This window comes from Equus przewalskii, chromosome 17 (genome assembly GCF_037783145.1).
Source record: "Equus przewalskii isolate Varuska chromosome 17, EquPr2, whole genome shotgun sequence".
Taxonomy (NCBI): Eukaryota; Metazoa; Chordata; class Mammalia; order Perissodactyla; family Equidae; genus Equus; species Equus przewalskii.
Window position 1 is genome coordinate 53270176 of NC_091847.1, and position 16119 is coordinate 53286294.

Sequence of the window (16119 nt, forward strand, 5' to 3'; positions counted from 1 at the left end):
AGCTGGAGAAGCGCAGCAGCAGAGGTCAGGAAGCCGCGATAAACACTCAGCTGCTGCGGGCTGTACACACAAGTCTTGGGCCAGAGAGCAGCCATGGCCAAGAAGCCACGAACCATACAAAGGAGAACAGACCTGCTGAGGCGACCTTTCTTCTGCCGACACGGTCCTGGAAGGAGGAGTGTGAGAAAGGGGGAGGAAGGAGGCCCGGCAAGAAGGCCCCTGCAGGATCACGGCCTCCAGCAGGCGTCTGTCCTCTGTCCCGGCCATAAGGGTGAGGTGCAGACCCCTGAGAGCCACGGTGTCAACGCTGCATTCAGTCTCCGAACCACAGAAATCCTCTGCCTCAGCCCTGCGGTGCCCTGCATCTCCTGAAATGGAAAAAAAAAAAAAAAAAAAAAACCCCACTCCCCTAGCTCTCCCATCCCGACCCACCAAGAACCGCCTTCTGGATTAGCCGCCCCTCCCCCACTCTTACTCGGGGCACCCATGCTAGACTTTGCGCCTGGGCACGCTGTTGCTCATCCCCATGCTGCTGGGAGCCGCAGCCTCGCAGAGCGAAGGCTCAGCGAGAGAGAAGCTGTAGAAACGCTGCACCAGCAGGTGGACCCAGAGGCCGCGCTCCGCGGCGCGCATGCGCACAGCCGCCCGCCCGCCCGAGTCCCCTGCGGGGCTTCGGTGTACCCTCGCCTCGTGAGTTAGGTCAAAGGCGACATGTTTCATTCAAGTACACCCTACAAGGTATTTTCCAGTCCACCTTTGCCCAGTTGAAATGGAAACAAATTTAAAATCATTCTTATCCAAATCTATGAAGTTTTCCCTCATTTCCCAGACCTTTTCATGCTGGGAAGCAGCTGCGGGCGTGTGGGGTTCCCGCTCCTACCCAGTTCTGTGTCTGATGCTTCCGTTGCACTAGTTTCGCTATGGTGGATGCTTGTTAGTTCCTTTGGCTACTCCGCATCCAAACTTTATTTCTATGCTGGGCGAGTCTTCCATTGCATAAGTCTTGGTGAGTAAAGTCCCTCCCAGCACAGAACCTGAAGGGGAGAGGTAATCCTTCTCTCCATCCCCGGGGAGTTAGCGTGGGCACCTGGGGTCCTGAGTTCAACCAATGGGATGCTGCCGCCTGTGACTTTAACTCTTGAGCAATAATGCAAAGATGAAGGGACCACTGAGAAATTATTCACTGGGACAACAGTACAGTTTGAATAAGTATTCAGGGGTAGCAGGACTAGTGGCAGCTTCCTAGCCACATTGTCCTCAAGTGTGACCTTGCCACCTAACTAGCCAGGGCTAGTTTCCGTTCTTGCTCTCCTCTAGCTACCTTTGTGCTCGCTGTCCACTCTCCCCGTCTATGAGACCTGGGCTCCTTTCCCCAGATCTCAGGGGACCCCAATCATTGCGGCCACAGCAGCCTCTGTGATCCAGACCGTGCTGTGGGGTGCTGATCCTGGCTGTGCGGGAGCTGGTTTTCCTGATGATTCCTGCATGCCTTCTGCTGAGAGCCAGCATTCAGCTCCTTTTTTAGTGGTTTTGTTTCAGGGATGACAGTTTTCAGCCAAATTCAGAGGAGCTTCTCTCTGTGTGAATGCAGTACTTTTGGCCACACAGGAGATGCGGTAGGGCTGCCATAACAAATTACCACAAACTGAGTGGCTTAAAGCAACAGAAATGTATTCTCTCACGGTTCTGGAGGCCAGATGTCTGAAATGAAGGTGTGGGCAGGTTTGGCTCCTTCTGGAGGTTCTGGGGGAAAATCTGTTCCTTGCCACTCTCCTCGCTTCTGGGGTTGCTGGCAGTCTTCGTATTCACTGGCTTGCAGCTGCTTCACTCCACTACCTGGCTTGTCTTCACATGGCCCCCTTATCTGTGTCTCTGAGTCTTCCCCTTTTCTATCATTTCTATGACGCTTGTCATTGGCTTTAGGCGTTCCCTAATCTGAGATTGTCTCGTCTTGAGATCCTTACCTTAATTACATCTGCAAAGACCGTTATTCCACATAAGGTCACACTTTGAGGTTCCAGGTGGACATCTTTTGGGGGCCACAATTCAACCCACCACACAGGGTCTTTCCGTATGACAGCTTCCTCCCAGGGCTGGGCCAACAGGCTGTGTGTGGGACACCAATCCAGAGCCTCTGTCTGCAAATGCAGCTCACTTTCCTCAGGTCTCCCATCTCAGGGTAAGTCATGCGCTCTCTCCTGCGTCCCCTCCATCCCCCTCTCCATCTGAGAGCTTTGAACTCTACTGATGCTCAGTTCAGGGTTCCCACTTTCTCCTGATAGGCCTATGGCACTCTAACAAAGCTCTCTTTGGGCCGTGTTTGACATCCCAGAATTCCTAGATAATTTGCAGTAGATCACACAATAATCCTTCCATAGCTGTCAGGTTTCTTGGTTACAAACTACATTTAAAAGCAGCCTCCCCTTATCCGGGGGAATTGTTCTAAGGCCCCCAGTGGATGCCTGACACAGTGGATAGTACTGAACCCTATACATACTATGCTTTTTCCTATACATACATACCTATGATAAAGTTTAATTTATAAACTAGGCAGAGTAAGAGATTAACAACAGTAACAATAAAACAGAATAATTATAGCAATATATTGTAATAAAAGTTACCGGAGATCTTAGCAACCTGAGCATGTGATTTTTTTTCTTTCTTTATTACGTCGAGAACTACCACCTTTTCACTTAAAGGAAGCCCTTTACAGCTTCTCTTTGGCATATCCGAATTGCCAGCATCACTCCTCTTGCACTTTAGGGCCATTAGTAAGTAAAATAAGGGTGACTTGAACACAAGCACTGCGATACCACAACAGTTGATCTGATAACTGAGATGGCTACTAAGTGACTAATGGGTGGGCGGTGTATACAGTGGGATTCACCAGACAAAGGGCTGGTTCGCTGGGTGGGAGGGAGCAGGATGGTGCAAGATTTTATCAGGCTGCACATAACAGCACCTAATTTAAAGCTTATGAATTGTTTATTTCTGGAATTTTTCATTTAATGTTTTTGGACTGCAGTTGGCCCAGGGTGGCTGAAACCCTGGAAAGTGAAGCTGTGGATAAGGGGGCACTACTGTATCTAATAATGTAAACTACTGGCGTTTCAAAGTACCTCTTTAATTATAGATGGGGGAAATCTACTTTAAAATGTGACATGATGCAGGTCTTCTTTGACCACGTCTATAAAGCTCTATTGTTAGCAGAGGGCAAGTTGTTATCAGAGGTTGAGAGATGCATTTAAGACTCCGGGGGCAATGGCTTCCCTGACAGCAGCAAGAAGGTGACTTATGAAATTGCTCCTTCACCAAACCCAGGATCCTGAGAGCTGAGGACATGCCAGGTGCCCAGAACACAGTTTTATGTTTGGGTTACAGCTTTTGGAATTTGCTAGAAAGTTCCTGCTTGACAATGTTGTTCCTTAGTTCTTTGTTCCAAGTTCCAGCTTTGCCTCTCCATTGCAGACTAGACCTGCTTCTAACCCTGTGTGCCTCTTTCTTCAGTCTCTGGCTGAGACACACAGACTAGGCCTTGCAGATGTCTCAGAAGCAAGGATATCAAATGGCAATCAGCGCAGTTATCTCTGCCTTTCTCGTCAGCAGCGCTCCAAATGCCAATCATTACAATACTTAAGTCTTCTAGTCTTCAGCCATTAATGTAAATAATGAAATGTGATCACTTTTAAAATTTAACTCAGAGTAGAAGAAAGACTTTAAAAAAGACCCATAAAAAATAGGATTCCTTTTTTCAGCACTCTGAGTGGAAAACAAAGAGAGAAAGGGCTTCTGTAAATTGAATATATAAAGTTTCTGAAATTATAGAAACTACTGCAACTTCTGGATCTTAAAACATAGCAGAGTTAGTTTGTAAAAGCAGCTAATTCTTTGTCTAGTTTCTTTATGGCAAACGGTGTTTAGGTAAATCCTTAACACATAGTGGGTGCTCAATTAATGTGACAGTTACTGCCTACTGTGTGCTAAGGACTGCAATTGCCATAACTTATTAATCCTCAGAACAATTCTCCAATATAGACACTTATTTTCCTCATTTTATAATTGGAGAAATTCATAAGTGAGTCAAATCTTGTTTTTGCAACAGAGCTCATCATGATTTTTCTACAACAACCTACTGCATAATAGTCTAGCTATATTCTGCCTGAAGTTACCTTTTTGACCTATCTAAAATTGAACAGGTAGATAGTCTTTTTTTTTTTTTTTTTGAGGAATATTAGCACTGAGCTAACATCTGCCACCAATCCTCCTCTTTTTGCTGAAGAAGACTGGCCCTGACCTAACATCCATGCCCATCTTCCTCTACTTTATATGTGGGACACCTACCACAGCTTGGCTTGCCAAGCGGTGCCACGTCTGCACCCGGGATCCAAGCCTGCAAATCCCGGGCCCCCGAAGCGGAGTGTGCGAACTTAACCTCTGTGCCACCGGGCCGGCCCTGAACAGGTAGACATTCTAAATCTAGTTCTGAGGGTTATTCTGCAAAAGAGAAATAATAGAATGCTGACCCATGAGGGACCCCCATCTCTGTGGAGGTGCGGTTTGTGACTTATGCTGTTATACTGTTGTACTTTTATAACTATACTATTATACTGTTATAACAGCAAAAATTACAAAGTAAACCCATCCCCATGCTTTTACCCCTCGCGCTTTCTCCATTGGGTAGAGAGTCAGTCGCCTCGAGGGGAAAGTCTTTTCTGCAGAGTGGGCCCTCCCCCCTCACCACCCCCTCCCAAGAGGGAAAGTTTCTACTCTCAGCTCCTGCGCCCCCCACCAAGACTCTGCCAGCTTTAGAATGCCAAAGGCCTGGTCAACACTTGACAGAGATGCATGCAGCATAATCCACTTAACCCAACTACCCTAGCAGAGGAGTGATGTCCTGAGAAACAGGTTAATTAGTAGGATATGACTCATGGAGGGAGCTCAGAGCACTGTCTTCTGCTTTATCAGAAAGGACACGAGGTTATTCTGACCAAAACGTCACCTTTCTTGGTTACTTAACAAATTTCACAGTTCTTACACTAAGGGAAAAAATCTGAAAAGAACACATTAAGCTACTTCATATACAAGTTGAAATGATTCTAAGGTAGCAGAAGTTCCTTTAATAACGCTACATTGTGGGCTTATAGACTGTCTAACAGTTTACACTCTCCACTTAGATCCTGTGACTTTTTCCCAACTCCATACCACTACACCCAAATCTCTATCCACCTCTATTCATGCTGAATTAAATTTTTTTGAAAAGGAGTAAGGGTGGGGCTGGTCCGGTGGTGCAGCAGTTAAGTTCGCACATTCTCCTTTCGCAGCCCGGGGTTCACCGGTACGGACATGGCACCGCTTGGCAAGCCATGCTATGGCAGGTGTCCCATATAAAGTATAGGAAGATGGGCACGGATGTTAGCTTAGGGTCAGTCTTCCTCAGCAAAAAAGAGGAGGATTGGCAGCAAATGTTAGCTCAGTGCTAATCTTCATCAAAAAAAAAAAAAAGAAAGAAAGAAAGAAGAAATATAAAAAAGGAGCAAGGGATACTTTAGGCCAGGGTTTCTCAATCTCAGCACTATTGAGCCAGATAATTCTTTGTGGGGAGTGGGGGTTGTCCTGTGCATTGTAGGATGATTAGTGGCATCCCTGACTTCTATCTACTAGATACCAGTAGCAACCTCCCATTTGTGACAACCAAAAATGTCTCCAGACATAGCTGAATATCCCCCAGGGGGCAAAATCACCCCTGGTGGGGAACCGTGGTTTTAGGCTCAATTATCTAAGTGTTGCAGGCGAAGGTATCTATACTGGGACAATCTCTTCAATAACACCCATCCAATTTTATTGTAAAGTCATGCTTTTGTGGATTTTGCTTTTCATTTTGGTGTGTTGCCATGTTGACTTGGGGCTTCTATATTGCATGGATATTCTTCTAAGATGTCTTATACTTTTCTAACATCATGAACCAAATGGGCTGAGCATCATCGAACTGTTTCTTTATGGCCCAGAGTCGTCAGTGGGAACATCAAGAGTTGTATGGCACTCTAACGCAGTGAACGTCGTCTTGGTGGACTGAAGCTGGCAAATGGGTCATCCTTTGCCAGTGGCCCTGGATTCTCATGCTGCTTAAATTCCTGTGTCTGCATTTTATTGTTTTTCCATATCCCTTCTTTCCTTAGGCAGTCAGATCCCTTTTTTCTTTCCCTCCCTCCCTTCCTGTTTCTCTGTCTTTCTTTTCCTATTTTTTGTTTTAATTTATAGAGTGTCTTCCTCCTGCTTAAATGTGCCTGACTGATTCAGTCATGTTCTTCCCTTCTAATCACTGATCCGAGTCAGGTATTGACTTATTAACCAGACATCTGATTAAAATATATTATGTTCTGGTGGAAATGTAAATTGGTGCAGTCACTATGGAAAACAGTATGCAAGTTCCAACAAAAATTAAAAATAGAACTACCATATGATCCAGCAATCCAACTTCTGGGTACACATCCAAAGGAAATGAAAACAGGATATCAAAGAGATATCTGTGCTCCCATGTTCATTGCAGCATTATTCAAAATAGCCAAGACATGGAAACAACCTCAGTATCCACCAATGGATGAATGGATAAAGAAGGTGTGAGATATATGCTGTCACATGTTGCTTAATAACAGGGATATGTTCTGAGAAATGCATTGTTAAGTGATTTCATTATTGTGGGAACATCTTATAGAGTTACACAAACTTGGAAGGTACAGCCTACCACCTAGATGGTCTAGCCTACTACACACCTAGGCCATATGGTCCTAATCTTACGGGACCACCATCATAAATGTGGTCTGTCATTGACCTAAATGTCGTTATGTGGTGCATGACTGTGTGTGTGTTTGTGAGAGAGAGAGAGAGAGAGAGTGTGTGTGTGTGTGTGTGTGTGTGTGTTTGTGTGTAGTCCCCCTAGAGATGTTGTTCAGGGCACAATCTGCACAACCATATATGGACGTTGGTTAAGGAAGATTTTCTGGAGAAAGTGACCTCTAAAGTGAGAGCTTAGATGAGGGGTAACAATGTACGCAAAGAATATGTCACTTTCATGAACCTGCTAACAGCTCACTGTAGCTGGCGCTTAGAATGCAAAGCTGAAAATAGCAAGAGATGATTCTGAAAAGGTGGGTAAAGGCCTCTTCATGAGGGCCTTGTGTCTCCTACAAAGGAGTGTGGGTTTGTTTTGAAGGCAGCGGGATAACACTAAATGGTTTTAAGCATTATTATATTTGTGTTTTATGAAGACCACTTGGGTTGCAGCGTAGAAAAGTGCAGGTAGAGAGCAGTGCTGGAGACGAGTGACCCCTTAGGAAGTGGTCACACTGGGCCAGTTGAGGGATAATTGTGGCCCGAATGAAGGTAGTGCCAGTAGAGATGTTTACTCTCACTTCTGTTGACAACTTCCTCCCTTTCACTCTCATAAACAGATTCAAGAAATATTAAGGAGGGGCCGGCCCCGTGGCCCAGTGGTTAAGTCTGCGTGCTCTGCTTTGGCGGTCCAGGGTTTCTCCGGTTCGGATCCTGGGGGCGGACATGGCACCGCTCCTCAGGCCATACTGAGGTGGCGTCCCACACGCCACAATGAGAGAGACCTAAAACTAGAATATACAACTATGTACTGGGGGAGATTTGGGGAGAAGAAGGAAAAATAAAATCTTTAAAAGAGAAATATTAAGGAGATAAAATCAAAATAATTTTATGATTCATTAGATGTGGAAATCAAGGTTGAGTCCCAGGACTCTTCTTGGCCAATTATATTAGTAGTTCAAACTTACTGAGAATGGGATATACGCCAGGAATGATTCTTAGCATTTTATGTATATTCTTCCATTTAAACTCACCACAATCCTCTGATGTGGGAGGTATTATTATTCACGTTTTAGGAATTCAGGAACCAAGATACAAAGAAGTTAAGTAACTTGCCCAGAGTTACCAGCTAGAAGGTAGTGGAGTTGGGCTACAAACCTACGTAGTCTACCTCCAGAGCCGTTACCCATGGGGGTACCAACTACTGAGATGGAAGAAACAAGAGGAAGAGCAGATTTCATGAGGGAGGATGATGGGTTCGGTAGATGAGCATGATAAGTCTAAGGTGCCTGGGCAATGCCCGAGTGGACGTGGGCATGAGGCCATTGCACATCTGGGCTTGGAGCTCAGGAGACAGATCCAAGATAGAGATACCGATGCAGGAATCATCAGTGTATAGATGTAATTGCAGCCATTGGTAGTGGAAAAGATGATCCAGGGAGAGTGTCTATAGCAGAAAACAAAGAAGGGTCTTAGAATAGAGACTTTGGGAATATAAGAATAGAAGCCTATCAAGGAGATGGAGAGAGGGAGAAGAAAAACAAGGAGAGTATAGTGATTAGAAGTCAAAAGAAGAGATTGTCTTAAGAAGAAGGGAAGGCCGGTGGTATGAAATGCTTCCGATATATCAAATGGAATAAAGAAAGGAAAACGTTCATTAGATTTGGCAACATGAAGGCAGTTAGAAATCTAAGTAATGGTAGGCTCAGCGGAAGGGTGTCAGTAAAGGCCAGACAGGAGTGGGCTCATGAACATAATGGGAGGAGAATGAAACATAGTAAAAGCAGATCACTTGGGAACTGTTTGACTAAGAAGGAGAGAAGTAACAGGGTGGCAGTAGACAGGGATACGAGGTCAGTAGAAGGCTTTTGTTCATGAAAAGAGAGAATAGGAATGATTTAAATAATTATGGGAAGAAGGATGGAGGATGACATCGAGTGGTCAGCCAACATTGGTGTTCATGAAGTCACAGGAGTTCCAGCCTCCTCTGTGTTTGGAGCTTCTGTTTATGCTCCCCAAGCTGGATGCCAGCACAGGGAGTTGGCAGGCAAACGGAATGCAGGGTTGGGGTTCTGCCAGGCAGGGCAGTAGAATTTAAGGCACACAAGTTTAGAATCTCAGAAAAAATGAGATTGAAGTAACAGACATGGTGTCTTAGCTGGATAGAGTAGCCAGTGGAGGCGAAGGAGGGGGGGCTGTTAGGAAATGTGTAAGGGGACCACGTGTGGTTGGAGTGATTGAAGTGAAGTATGAAAGAAATATGAGCTTAGGGCCAGAGAGAAGGATGTTTGAGCATGAGTTCCAAAGTGGAGCAGTTTTGGGTGAGGATGGCCCAGAATGTGGCCATGGAAGGGTAAGCTGAGATCTTAGGATGAAGGTGAGTCCCCCAGTTATCAGCCTACACTTTCAGGTCAGAGAGACAGAGCATTCAGCTCTTGCCAAGGGACATAACAGAACTACAGGACCGCCAGCTGCATGCAGACTCAATAATGTCCAAAGGCTCGAAGAGATACTGTTACGGGTTGAATTGTGTCCCTCCAAAGTTCACACGTTGAAGTTCTGACTCCTAGTTCCTCAGAATGTGACCTTATTTGGAGGCACAGTCATTACAGAGGTAATCACATTACTATAAGATCATTAGGGTAGGACCTAATTCAAGATGACTAGTGTCCTTATAAAAAGGGGAAATTTGAACACGGAAAAACACACAGAGGGAAGACAGTGTAAAGACACAAGGAGAAAGGAATGTGAACATGAAGATGGCCATCTACGAGCCAAGGAGAGAAGCCTGGAACAGATTCTGCCTCATGGCCCTCAGAAGGAAGCACCCCTGCCAACATCTTGAATTTGGACTTCCAGCCTCCAGAACTGTGAGACGATAAATTTTGTTGTTTAAACCACCCAGTTTGTGGTAACTTGTTACAGCAGCCTTAGCAAATGAATACACATGCCATTCCCCAGCCCTCCCAGGACCTCCCCAGCCATTGCTGTATGTATTATTGGATAGAATTTCACCCATCACTAAAGCAATCACTGGAAAAGGACCTGGGATTATAATGATTGATTTTGGTGAGGGCCAGAGTTCCCTGAAGCACACCTATGCCTGACTCCTGAACAGTCAGGAATGAATGGATGAAGAGGACGGGCGGGAGTGCCAATGGGTACACAACAGCCGAGTCTGCGGCACCCCGTCAGGGGTCTGTTCCCTATGACTTGCTCAGTATGCTGGTTTCTGAATTGTTCTCATCCCTCAGGTTCCTTGGTCTTGGGGAATACTCACACCGATTACCTACATTGATGGAAAATTTAGTAAGGATACCCCAGAACATAAGCTAGAAGGGGAAGTTAGCGTTTTAGGGAAGAACTCAATGGAGCCAGCGCCTTCTACTTTAACCTGAGTCATTTGATTATGTCCAGAAATACTCAGTGAAGACAAACTCTCACAACCAATGTTTCAGATTAATTAGCTTTTAAATTTTATTTCTTATTAGTCAAGAAATATTCTTGACCCCCAATCTCCCAAAGAATAAAATCAGGAAAAAGCAAAAATAATATGAACAGCAGTGGTGAGAGTCTGACTCCAGTATGTCTGGGACAGTTGGCCACCAGGCTCATTGTGAGTGGTCATGCCAAGGGGCAAAGCAGACAAACAAAGACAGCTCCAGAGGACATGTGATATGCATGGGGATTTTCCATGACCTGACAGTTCCATGCCTAGACTCTTATCTCACTCTCTTCTGAATTTCTCTCTCCGAAGCACCCGTCTCTGCTAAGTTTCCAAGGTTTCTTTGGCATGAGCATTCCATTTTTCAGAGGATTTGCCCACCTCCGTGCTATTCTTCCCAAGTGACACTTTGGCTCAGAGGGAACCTCAGATTACATAATGGCAATGGGGAGGGATGGCCCAGTCCCCGAGATGTCATCCTGTCTTTGCTGGTATCCTCTGAGGTCTTGTCCCTCCTGGGGGCTAGAGCCACGTGGCCTTCGATCACTGCATGCAGGCTTCAGCTGATGATTTTGATAAGTCTTGCCTCCAGGTGCTCTGAGACCCCGTTGTCCTGACCCTACAACTCTTCCAGGCCCCCATGTCTCTCAGTATTTCTGTGCCCCTCCTTTGGAGTCCAGGACATCTTACCTGTATCCCTTGTCCCGTTCTGGAGGCTCTGAGCCTCTGTGAAGCTACCCTGGGGCGCATGAATCTAAACAGCTCTCTTATCCACTGCTGACCCGCCTCCTGGGGTCGTGGGGTCCTGGCACCATTCCACACACAGGGCATCTCTGGGAGGCTTGCAGCAGTCTTTGCGGTGTGCTGGAAAGCAGGAAACAAGCCCATCTGCTCTGAGTCTCTCCTGGCTGTCCGCAGGTCATCCCTACTCCCTTACATCAGAACACTGGCCCCAAAGTGGGGCTCGAGGAACAGGCCCTCACGAGTGTTGAGTCCTTATCCCCCTAAATCTCTTCAAGCTCCTGCCAACCCGAGAAGCATGACCTCTGTGTCACATTCTGCAATTTCTCTCCTCGATGGTTCTCCGTACGCTCTGTGATTAATTCTCCAAGCTTAATTTTCAGTGTGTGGGGTAGAGCAAGAATCCTTGTCTCCTTCAGGTGCTTCGTTCTTGCAGTAGAAAGCCAGGCCTCTCATGACTATTTGTTCTACCACAGGTTTTAAAATGTCTGTTTTGAAAGTCAAAACTGAGCTGTAACTTCTTTGTTCTAGACTGTTTCCATCATTCCTCTGTAGGTTGTGCACCTAGAAAACTATTACTGCTTGGTGGTTAGGGTAAGAGGAAGAGGATAAAGAGATGAAAATTGTGTAATTTAGTATTAAAACATTTTATCCCATTACGGAATCCTAGCTATGTTACTCTCTGACTGCGTGGCCTTGGGGAAATTATTTATCCACTCAGAGCCTCAGTGCTTTAATTTGAAAAATAGAAGAAATAACTAAAATGTGATTCATGAGTTTGTTGGAAGAATTAAATGAGATAATTCATTTAAAGTATCCAGTGTAATGCACAGCACACAGTTCTTGCTTTTGTAGATACAGTTACACCTCAATTTCATTTTGCAACAAGGCAGAGTATAACTGAACAATTAAAAGAATGTACTAAAGACTTTGAACAGTGAGGTGGTTGTATATGTGGCAAGCACTGTGTGTTGCAGACTCCTTCAGGGTGCCAGGAAATTAAACTGTAGCCGTGCATTAAACATCCAGGAGAAATGGAAGAAAGAGTTGAAGGCCATCACTGAGGCTCAGTGTTTAGAGAGCAAGCAGACAAAGAGGACATTTCCAGGAGTTGAGAGGGGTGGGGGAAACCAGGAGAGTGTGGTGTTGTACAAGTCAAGGGACAAAAATCACTTCAGCGAGGAAGGAATGACCGCTTGAGGCAAATGCTCCCGAGAGGCCTTGCGAGTCCAGATTCCGTTTGGTTAAGGAATGAATGGCAGATAAAGAATTGAGGACAGCAAATACAGACAGCCTGGAGAGAGGGAAAACAGAGCTGAAAATAGAGGCAGTCATTGAGTAAGTTTGAGGTTTATCTGCTTCTAGGACAGGAGAGACATTCCATTTTAACAAGGCTGGGAACAAGACAGTGGGAGGGAATGAGAGATGGCAGAGAGGGGGACAGTGTGAGGAGGCCTGGGGAAAGAGACCATGATTCAGATGGAAGCATTAGGCTGGAGCTCAGACAGGGAGAGGAAACCTCTTCTATCCGAACAGGGCATGGCTTGAGTGGCAGGGAGTTAAGTGCGTTCCCATCTGATGGCTTCTCTTTTCTCTCTGAAGCGGCGGGCAGAGCCTCCTCCTTCAGAGAGATGGGCGCGTGGATAGAGTTTTGAGAAGAGTGGACGTGACTACTGGGGCTCTGCAGAGAAGGAACACAGCAGGGCTCATGGAATCATCTAATAAAGCAAATGATCATCGCATGCTAGTTTTGAAAATGAAAAATGTGAAATGTGGGAAGAATATTTTTCTGGGCTTCACAGTAGAGACTGTATGTACCCCTTCGAAAGGAATATTCAGTGATAATTGGTGCAACAGGATTTTATCTGCCCAGCTTTTTACAGTTATAGCCAGAAAAAAACCCTAAGCTATGTAAGCCCTTAATATTTTAATAATAATAAAATAAACTGATAGTGAATTGATTTCAAATTTTCCAAGAGAAACTTATTTTCTCTTCACTTTTAAAATATTTTAAGCTACCACTAGGTGGTGTTTTGTTCAATTAATTCAAAAGTGAAATTTCCTTTTAACGCCTAATGCAGAAGGAAACGTACTGGAAAGTATGCACACTACCAGCTGCATTTCAGGCTGAATGTTTACTTTCCAACTAATTCCAATTTTCTAGACCAGCTATGGTATACGGGAAAACTTTGCTTGTTTCAAGTGTTATTCTGTTCTATTTGTCTTTAAGTGAAGTGGAAATGAGTGTGTCTTTCTTCTTCTCCCCTTCAAAGTACGCAGGGAATGGAACGATGCAGGGGGCAAACCTCATCTGAGGGGAAGTGCGGATGTTTGCCTGATTGTATACAAATCACTTTGTATTTCCAATTCTTGTACTTTCTTTTAAAATAAAAATTTCGTATTTAAAAAAATCAAATTTCCTTTTAATCTAAAGATACTAGCCTTTTTAGTCTCCTCAGTTAATAGTAGCTACCACTGCTATGCTAGACATACCAAGTCTTCTGCAAATTCATTACAAAAACGCTTTGTTAAAACTGGAATTATGGATCTCTAATGAAAGCACACCCCGCTAGTAGAACAACTATTTAAATTAAGTAAATACATTGTTCTCTCATTAGAAATGGTTAAATAGGATTTCATGTGTCAACCCAAAGCCTTCCTTTTCCTCTATGGCCAACCTGGGCTGGAACCCTAATTCTGCTATTTACCAGTTCTGTGACCTTAAGCAAGCCTCTTTACCTCTCTGAACCTCTGAACCTTGGCTTTCTCACCTGTAATACCAGTATCTGCCTCCCAGGGCTGTTACAGTGAACAGAATTTTTTTTTTTCCTGAGGAAGATTAGCTCTGAGCTAACATCCACCGCCAATCCTCCTCTTTTTGCTGAGGAAGATTGGCCCTGAGCTAACATCTGTGCCCATCTTCCTCTACTTTATATGTGGGATGCCTGCTACAGCATGGTTTGATAAGAAGTGCATAGGTCCATGCCCAGGATCCAAACTGGTGAACCCAGGGCCACCAAAGTGGCATGTATGAACTTCACTACGCCACTGGGCTGGCCCCAACAAAATTTTTTTTAATGTTGTAGATTTCTGGTACAGAAAACTTGATAAACAGCAGATATTCAGTGCAAGCACATTCTTTCCTTCAGATTCATTGGTATTCCTGCTGGAAAAATTACATAGCATATAGGGGTTGTGCAGGATTATCTTCTGTTTGCTCTCTCTCCCCCTCCCCAGGCCCAATGTCCACCTATTTCCATCTTATCTTTCACTCTAGGGGGTTGACTTATATAGACTGCACGAACAGCTTCCTTTGTCCTCTGGCTTCGGGCTGAGTTTGGCCAGTAGGCAGGAGATTGGAGGGAGGGTGGAGAAAGAGGTTGGGATGTTTGTTTGTCCAGGTCCCTTCCTGCGGGGCCGTCGTGGGCTGGCTGCAGCTCTCAACTGAATTTCAGAGTGTGTCATGCAGCCCTCTCCACACGGCTCTCTCTCCCTCCGGGTTTCAGTAACTGCTCACTCTCCTTGCCCTCCTCTAACCAGCCTCAATTACTGAACTTGCAGAATCCCTACGCCCTGCTCACCTCTTTGTATATAGCCCCGTTATTAATTCTCCTCGCGTTACTTCGTTTAAGTGTGCCATCGTTTTCCGGCTGGGTACCTGTGATCCAGGAGTTAAGCTAATTTGGGGGCCACCACAGGAAATATCCTTAGACTATTCATTACTTAGGACCTCTGCACTTCTCCAGATATCTTTTCTTTTTTTTTTTTTTAAGATTGGCACCTGAGCTGACATCTATTGCCAATCTTCTTTTTTTCTTCTTCTTCTTCATCTCCCCAAAGCCCCCAGTACATAGTTGTATATTTTCAGTTGTGAGTCCTTCTAGTTGTGCTATGTGGGACGCCGCCTCAGCATGGCCTGATGAGCGGTGCCATGTCCGTGCCCAGGATCCGAACTGGTGAAACGCTGGGCCACCGAAGAGGAGCACAGGAATTTAACCACTCGGCCATGGGCCGGCCCCGTCTCCAGATATCTTGATGAAACTTGGCCTGAACCAAATTCAAGGATCTGTGTGAATTCAAAAGGCTCCCACCACTTCCACCCACCATGCTCTCCTGCGGCTGCGGTCAGTGCTCCTGAGTCTGGATCCCCTTCTTGGTTCAGCTGTGGACCAGAGCCAGAGGTGAACTCCAGCCCTTCCCCATTGTCCTGAGAACTCCGAACACATTCAACATTTTGTGATGCTCTGCGACTCTGCTGAAGAGTAGGGGTGACACAGCAGGGACCCCATAACATCCTACCCAGACTTCAGCCATCTTTACTGCCTCCAAAGCCTGTTCCCCTCCCAAATGAGCCACTGTTATCTGTCATCTCATGTCACCCAACTCCCCTGCTCCCACTGTTTCTCTGATTGAAACACCCATAACCGGTCAGTCTGCTCTCCAGTCTGGAATTCTAGTCCTTTCTTCTGGAATGCCATGAAACAAAATCATCTCATCTCACGACCTTTGGAGAAAACAAAGAGGCTCAGCCAAGTCCTGAAATCACCCAGTGCTCTCCACACTTGTGCTAACTCCTGACCTAACCCCACCGACAGGCAGGCCCCTAAGGTCCCACAGCAGATGCACAGTTTGGGAGCAGTTGGCAAGAAATCAACCAAAGGACTTTGGGGACCAAGTGTTTACCCTAAGACTCTATTCGATGAGCCCACAAGCTGGTGGACTTGGAGCTTTCCCTCCTGTGTCCCCACAGCCACTTTTACACAGGTTAAAGAGCTCCCCTACATCAATAAATACTGCCACTTCCCTGCCACACCCAGAAAATGAGCAAGGAACAAAATCTGGCTATGGAAGGAGCCAGGCCCGGGGGCTGTGGGCGCTTTGCCTGGGCCCCCTTCCTCTCGGACCTGGAGGTGGACTGGGGGTGAGGATCTGGGCCTGGAGCCTCTTTGGCCAAGGTGACCACAGGCGCCTGCAGACCCTGAGCGCCAGGCCCAGCCAACTGCCAACGGCAACCACATCTGGTTACAGAGTCCGAGGAGGACCTGAGGATTTGTGCGACTTAAGAGGCTGCAGGGGCTCTCTGATGCTCGCTGGTCACCTCAGCC

General features: G+C 45.8%; 1 long non-coding RNA gene across 1 annotated transcript in view; it reads left to right on the forward strand.

The window, feature by feature from the left end:
- The window catches only part of LOC139076638 (uncharacterized), a 43937-nt gene that overhangs the window by 26009 nt on the left and 1809 nt on the right, over positions 1 to 16119 (forward strand). The gene's annotated exons all lie outside the window — the stretch shown is intronic.